This window comes from Mus pahari, chromosome 3, assembly GCF_900095145.1.
Source record: "Mus pahari chromosome 3, PAHARI_EIJ_v1.1, whole genome shotgun sequence".
Lineage (NCBI taxonomy): Eukaryota > Metazoa > Chordata > Mammalia > Rodentia > Muridae > Mus > Mus pahari.
In genome coordinates this window covers 97612207-97620678 of record NC_034592.1, presented here as the reverse complement: position 1 = coordinate 97620678, position 8472 = coordinate 97612207, and positions in this window count along the sequence as shown.

Below are 8472 nucleotides of genomic sequence, written 5' to 3'. Positions count from 1 at the left end.
CAACCCTATAGGTGGAACAACAATATGAACTAATCAGTACCCCCGGAGCTCGTGTCTCTAGCTGCATATATAGCAGAAGATGGCTTAGTCAGCCGTCGTTGGGAAGAGAGGTCCCTTTGTCTTGCGAATGTTATATGTCCCATACAGGGGAACGCCAGGGCCAAGAAGTGGGAGTGAGTGGGCAGGGGAGCAGGGTGAGAGAATGGTATAGGGGACATTCGGGATAGCATTTGAAATGTAAATGAAGAAAATATCTAATAAAATAATAAAAAATAGAAGTTGTTAAAAGGAAACAGCAAAATATCATATAGATGTTTCTTAAGATGGAGAGACTTCTACAAAGAAAATTGGTGTTAAAGCCTTTTCATCTCTTTGTCTCATTTGAATGGAATGAAGTATACGACATCCTCAGCTTCAAAGAAAGAGCCAGATACAAGAGCCGTTGAAGACAAGAAGCTGCTAGCAGGTAAAATGTCTTTGAAGATAGCATTTAAATAAATACATACCAAGAGACCGAATCTTTTTAAAAATTGTTACTTATTCATGTGTTTTAGGCATTATCTCTCTGTCTTCATGAACATCAGAAGGGGAAATCAGATCCCATTACTGACAGATATGAACTACCATTTGGCTGCTGGGAATAGAATTTAGGACCTCTAGAAGAACAGACAGAGGTCTTAACCACTGAGCCATCTCTCCAGCCCCAAGAGACCAAATCTTAAAAATATGATGCCTGAGGTAAACAGGAAAGGAGACCTGAGCAGTGATGGCTTGGACCAAGAAGGCAAAGCGAGTATAACATAACTACCGTCACGCATCCAACAAATGATCGGTTAGTGATAGTTTTGTGAAGAAGCAAAAAGTGAAGCTGGAGCCGGGCATGGTGGCACACACCTTTAATCCCAGCACTTGGGAGGCAGAGGCGGGTGGATTTCTGAGTTCGAGGCCAGCCTGGTCTACAGAGTGAGTTCCAGGACAGCCAGGACTACCCAGAGAAACCCTGTCTTGAAAAAAAAAAAAAAAAAAAAAAAAAAAAGGGAAGCTGGTACCAAATTTTTCTTGATTACCTTCAAAGTTGAAATGTGGGTTCTCATGCTCAGAAAATTTAATTCACTGCTATCTTTGAATTTCCCCAGAATTAATAACTGCTTTTTGGCCTAGTTAGAGGTGAATGCAGGACCTCTTCCTTTGTATACCCTGAATAATGTTTTGCCTCCAAAGTTATTACATTGACATTTAGTGTCTAGTGAAGTAGTATAGAGTAGGCTGGTGGGAGGTGATGAGGTCATGAAGAATCTGCCTTCATAGTGTGTTTATTGCTTTTTTAAAAAGGACTCAGAATGAGCATCCTAGCCTGGAGGATGCACAAAAAAAACACCACTTATGTAGCAGATGTCTCTCTAGGCACTGAGCCTATTTGGGTCGAACTTGATCTTGTATTTCTCCAGGACTGTGAAAACTAAGTTTCTATAACTTACAAACTATCCCATCTATTTTGTTATATTGCCTAACTATATGTAGACCATTTGTCTTAGGTTTATGCTGTAGTAAACACCATGAGTAAAAGCAACATGAGATGACAGAACAAAAATATAAATGATATCAATACTAATAATAATAACCAAAAGCAGTAAGGAAAAATGTCACTTGGGTGTTAGTTACTGTTATAAGTAACCTTTTCAAGAACAGCTACTCCGTTTTCCACATTCTGCAGGTTCTGTTACCCCCTTTTTTCCAGGACCTGTGGATTGCTGTCTTTAGACGAGACTACCATTAACTGTATTAAAGGATTCGCCTTGCTCTCTTTGATGTCGATAGTCTGGCATGTCACTAAAGACAAACTGAAAGTCATCCTGCATATGGTCTGCTAGAACCAAACATCTTCACTTCCTCTAGGGCCTTGGTCCTCTGAAGCTTTTAACTTGCTTCTGAACAGTAAGCATTATCGAAGAAAAACATCTGAATTTTTTTTCATTTGCGGAGATTCTCACTATAACAGCTGTGTTTTAAAAACCATTGTTTAAAATCTGTAAGTAAACAGGCCAAGTTATATAAAAGAGATGTCTAAAGGTACATAACTATTATCAGTTGATGTCCTAATCCTGTATCTAAGTAGTGCTAGCTAAGCAACATGCTGCCCAGGAAGGCAGTGAAAATGAAAGCAAACACTGCAATGAAAACTAGTGTCCTCTGGGAGGGTGACAGATGGCTATGCCATCCTCTAGTCCTGTTTATCCTTTGTCTTCTGCCTCATATTTTTCTCTTGTGGTTAGCATCCATGTTGAATTCTTCTCAGAATGTTATATCTACCTTGTTTGTTGCATTTTTGAAAGCGTTGGTCCTAAATAATTAAAATTAGAAGAGCCAACATGTAAAGGATCCAAGTTAATTTATGAGATGACTTCAATGTGATTGAAGACGAGGAAAATCAGAGTTAGAACCCACTACTATTTATATTTAACCGTCTTGCGCACATGCGATGTTTAGAAGCTCTTTATCTACTTTGGGAATTTCCTGACGGTTGTAAATTTAAACTTCCCATGGTATCATCACACTAAAATTCTCATTTGCACATCCATATTTAAGGAAGGGAAAATGGCACCCAAACTGTGAAAGTCACATCTCTTATGTGAGAGGTGTGCTTCTGTGGATGGCATGTGTGAATCGGGAAGTGACACTGCAATGTCCTTACTGTAATAGAGGTTTCCCACACAGACGACAGAGAACGGAAAATATGCTGCGTATGTCTGTCTTAGGGTCACTACTGCTATGAGGAAACACCATGGCCAAAAGCAACTTGGGGAAGAAAGGGTTTATTTGGCTTACATGGTTGTTCATCACTAAACAAAGCCAGGACAGAAATTCAAACAGGGAAGGACCTGAAGGCAGAAGCTGTTGCAGAGGCCATGGAGGGATGTCCTTATGGTATGCACTCCTGACTTGCTCAGCCTGCTTTCTTATAGAACCCAGGACCACCATCCCAGCAGTGGTCCCACTCACAAGAGGTGGGGATCTCCCCCATGGAACACGTATCAACAAAATGTTCTACAAGATTACCTACAGCCCAGTTTTATGGAGACATTTCTTTTTGTTTTTAATTTTTTATTGTTTTTTTATGAATTTCATATCATGCACCCCAAGCCCACTCATCTCCCTGTCTCTATGTACCTGCCCTCCAACCTTGCAACTCCCCCACAGAAGAAAAGAAAATATTGTGGAAGCTGTAGTGTGTCACAGTGTGCCACATAGTATATACCCCTTTGTTCACAATTCTTTACTTACAAGTGTTCATTGCAATGAAACATTGGTCTGCTTTGATCCCTCTGGCTTTTGCTACACTATCAATACTAGATCCTCACTGGTTCTTCTCTTGAATAGCCTATTGCCTGTGTCGTGGAGATCCTGCAGCTTGGAATCTGTAGGACTGGCCCATCACATGCTCCAGTAGTTCATCAATGGGGTAGATGTTGGGGTAGACCAACTCAAAGCCCTGGATTTGAGCCTAGCTGGTATCTGAGCTGGTTATCCCACTAGTTCTCCGGCTCACATACTACCAGGGTGAGTTCTCCAGCACTGCCCCACTAGCTCACCCAAGGCACGGGGCCTATTCTCATGTCCTTGAGCTGACTCACCTGTGCCCACACCGCCAGCGCCAGCTCTATTGTGCTGCCCATGAGAGGTACAGGGCTCACTCTCCTGAGTGCGGCAGCAGGCAAGGGGCTGGGCCTGCTTAAAAGCTAAGAGTTCCCTCTTTATTAGGTTTTGAAAATATGGGTTGGATTTAATGATTTGACTTAGTTTACACTAGAGAACACACACTTAGTTCATCTCTTGTGATAAAACACCACGACCAAGGCAACTTAAAAGAGAGTTTAGCATATCTGACAGTTTCAGAGGGTTAAGAGTTCACAGCCACTGTAGCAAGGAGCATGGCAGCAGGCAGGCAGGCACGGCACTGGAGCAGTAGCAGAGATCTCATGCTTTGAGACACAATCATGTAGCAGAGAGAAACACTGGGAATGGCACACATCTTTTGAGACCTCAAATCTCACCCCAGTGATACACATCTTCCAATAAGACCTTGCATCCTAATCCTTCCCAAATAGTTCCACTAACTGGAGTCAATGTATACAAACAAACGGGAGCCATTCTTTTTTTTTTTTTTTTTGGTTTCTCTGTGTAGCCCTGGATGTCCTGGAGCTCACTCTGTAGACCAGGCTGGCCTCGAACTCAGAAATTCGTCTGCCTCTGCCTCTGCCTCTCAAGTGTTAGGATTAAAGGCATGTGCCACCACTGCCCAGTTACAGGAGCCATTCTTACTCAAACCACCACACATACCTTTGTAAACAAGAAATGATGAGCAGATGTAGGTAATTTGTTTCTGTTGTTTCTAACAGTCATTTGGCTCTTTGTAGGGAATTTCACAACCCATTTTCTTTTATTTACTATTATGATGAAAACTCCCACATTTAGGTATAAAATAGTAAGGTTTGAAGCTAAGTTGTGTTACCATATGATATTATTTCTGGTATGCTAATGTTGGAAGATATTTTGAGCAGTTAGTGCTAAAAACTGAAGTAATAAAAGCCACCACCTACACGCCACTACAGTTATATTTTTTACTTAATGTTGGTGCTTTAAATTGACTAGACATTATCTTAACAATATTTTATTTTCTCTTATCTTATTGATTCTTCATTGAATCGATTTCTGAAATTAGTATTAAAAATCAATGCATGGATAGTGAACTCAGACTGAATAATCAGTGTGTTTTAACTAGAGGGGAGAAATAAATATTGAGAAAGGAGGTCAAATCTCATGTTTTGTAAATACAGTATTCAGAATTTATTCATTCCAGAATTTTCAACTCTGTCTGCCTATTAGTGTCACGGTCTTTGGTGTGAAGCAAAGATTTTAAAAAACAACAACAACAACAAAAAAAAACCTTGCAGACTGGAGTTTTTATATGTTGAAATTATCTTCTCCTTTGACAGAGAAATAGAGTGTACTGAAAATTATAATCATGGTGGGCTGGAAAGATAGTTCAAAGTTTATAAAAGTGCGTAATGCTTTTTTAGAGGATAAAAGTTCAATTCCAAGTACCCATGATGGGCCATTTGTCTCTACCTGCAACTCTAGCTCCAGAGAAATCCAGTGCTTCTGACCCCTACAGGTACTTGCAGTCACATGAAAATCCTTAGACATAGACACTCACCATACACATGATTGAAAACAATAAAAACAAATCTTTAAAAACTGTAATCATTAAATAAATATTTAGATGTCAATTATATGTAAGACACTGTGCAAGATGAGAAAAAGTTCAGTTTGTTTTCCTGAGTTTTGAATGTGAGTTCTTTATTTCTACATTTCCTGATGGCGTCTTTAGGTTTTTTCTGTATAAACTCATATCATCTGTGACTAAGGATACTTCTTTCCTATTTATATCCCCTTGATCTCTTTCTGTTGTCTTAGTGCTCTAGCTATGACCTCAAGCACTATATTGAGTTGATATGGAGAGAACGGACAGCCTTCTCTTGTCCCTGATTTCAGTAGAAAGCCTAGAATTTCTCTCCATTTCATTCTATTCAGGGGGCAGGCCACTGAGAGTTTGACCATGCCTCAGTGAGTACATAGATAACACAAATCTGAATTGTTTTGTTTTGCTATTTTTTAATTTTAAGTTTTATTTTAACTGTGGGGGGGGGGCAAACATGGAAGGACTGGGAAATGAGTGTGATCAGGGTATATGATGTGAAATTCCCAGAAAATAAAAATGTGATGTTAAAAAAAAAAGATGTCTTTGAGCTTATTTTAAATTGCCTTGTTGTGTTGAGGTAGGCCCTTCCCCTGCCTGGTCTCTCCAGAACGTTTATAATGAAGGGTTATTGGACTTTGTCAGATGCCTCTCTGAGATGATCCCGCTGTCTCCGTTCTTTCGGTCTGTTTATGTGGTGGATCACATTGATTGATTTACGTAGGTTGAATTAGTTCTGCATCTCTAGGATAAAGCAAATTGGATTGTGGAGGATAACACTTTTGATATCTTCTTGAATCAGTTCGTAAATATTTTCTTGAGATCTTTTGCATCTATGTTCATAAGGGATATTAGCCCATAATTTTCTTTTTTGTTGAGTCGTTGTTTAGTTTTGGTGTCAGTAATAGTTGTCTCATGTTTAAAAAAATCAAAAATGTTTCTTCAGTTTCTCTTATGCAGAGTAATCTTCTCCCCTTTGATCACTGTCATGTGTTCTAATTATGAATTTCATTCCGTGATATCTAGATTGTTCCAAACTGAATTTACATCATACTAATATGTAAGAATAAGATCGCTCTAAGGGAAAAAATTCTTTTTAAAGAGCCATCCTAATGAGAAAAGAAAATGGAGCGTATTTATTCAGATGTGATGAGAAGCGAGAGTATCCAGGATCGTAGTCAAAGGCAAGTGGAGGACTTCAGAAGATTCCTAGTGTAGCAAAGAAAGGCATCAGGTGTGCCCGTGTGGAGGCTACTGCACAGGAGGCTTAGGCTGGGCTCAGACACAGGGGATTTTTTTTTTTAACTTATTCACTTTACATCTTGCTTACTGCCTTCCCTCCTGGTCACCCCCTCCCACAACCCTTCTCCTCAATCTCCCCTCCCCTTCTCCTCTGAGTGGGTGAAGTGTCTCTGCATACACCCCCGTGCCCCCTGCACACCAAGTCTCTGTGAGGTTAGGCATATCCTCTCCCACTGAGACCAGATAATGCAGCTTAGCTAGAAGAATATATCCTAAGTACAGGCAACAGCTTTTGGGATAGCTCCACTCCAGTTGTTCTGGACCCACATGAAGGCCAAGCTGCACATCTGCTACACATGTGCAGGGAGGCCTAGGTCCAGCTTGAGTATGTTCTTTTGTTTGTGGTTCAGTCTCTGGGAGCCCCAAGGGTCCAGGCTAATTGACTCTGTTGGTCTTCCTGTGGAGTTCTTATCCAACATAGGGGGATTTTATTTGATTGATCTGAAAGTATTTGGTCTTCCTTGGTTGATTTTGAGTTGGAAGGAGGAGTTTAAGAAAAGTATGTAATCTGACAGTCATTGACTAATTCTCTACCATTCTGGGATTACTGCTGGAAGCACGGGTTCTTTTTCTAAGATTAGTTGCTGAAGAACTGGGTCAGGAATTTTATGGCCATATATGTGCTGGCTACTGGCTACTTATATATTCAGTCTTTCAGGAGTGTGAAAAAGTTCCATTTGTAGCAGCCTGAAACATACTTGAGGGTGGGCTGAAAAGTGGGTGGATTCACTGGGCTGTTATCGTAAGAGCTGTGCTGCCTCCAATCAGATACACACAGGAGACAAAAACAAATGGGTGCGAGGAAAGAAGTAAGTGGGAGGAGCCCAAGGATTCCAACTCCAAGCTTCTCAAGCTCTCTTTGTGAGGCCACACCAATGAACTTTAGATCCAGAAGCCGTCCTCTTACCAATGCTAAGAGTTTTCATAGTCAATGTTTGGCTCATCATTTGTGTAAGAATAGCATTCCCTGCCTTATTATATACTCTTATTATATATTCTTTTGCTCTTTCTAGCCCATACCCCACAATGGCACTGGCTTTTGGCAGCAGAGAACTGGGTCTTTCACTTAAAGTGTGGGAGGAGTACTTGTAGACGGATCATCACCCTGCATCAGCTGTTGATGTGGGAGTGGACTCCTACTGCTGAAGTTGATCTGGCTGGGTATCTCCTTTACATGTATAAAGCATTGATCCATCCACTGCCTGTGTGAGTCTGGGCTTTCTTGGTGACCTTGAACCGTGGAGTGGATTGACATCCTGATACTGCGGTTCCTAGAAAAGCAAGACTCCCCCTCTGCTGGTAGTAACAAAATTTTCTCCCTTGACAGTTATCAGCAAGGAAATCTGTCTTCATAAAGAGGAGTCGGGTATAAGAATATGAGCCATTTGTTTATTTATTATTTACTTTTTTACTTTCTATTTATTTAGTTTTTGTTCTGTTTTGAAACATTTCTCTGTATATCCCTGGCAGTCCTGGAACTCACTCTGTAGATCAGGCTGGTATCAAACTCAGATATCTGCCTGCCTCTGCCTCTGGAGTGCTGGGATTAAAGTCATGTTCCACCACCACCGAGGCCAAGAAGAGATAGATCTTAAAAATAAGTTGCCAGAATACTATCAGACACAGAATAGATGCATGGCAAAATGGAGGCACCGAGGTGGCAAGTCAGAGAGAGGACAGTCCCATCCTGAAAGGAAGACAAGATCCCCACTACTGGGGCTGGGCTGCATACTTGCAAGAATCAAGGTTGGAATTTTGCACTATTACTAGAATAAAAGATATAAAGTTTTATTTGTTGCTGGATTAAAATAAATCCTTCTTGGACCCTGATATTGCGGCCTCTTGTGAGGCTATGCCAGTGCCTGGTAAACACCGAAATGGATGCTCACAGCCAGCTACTGGATGGAACACAG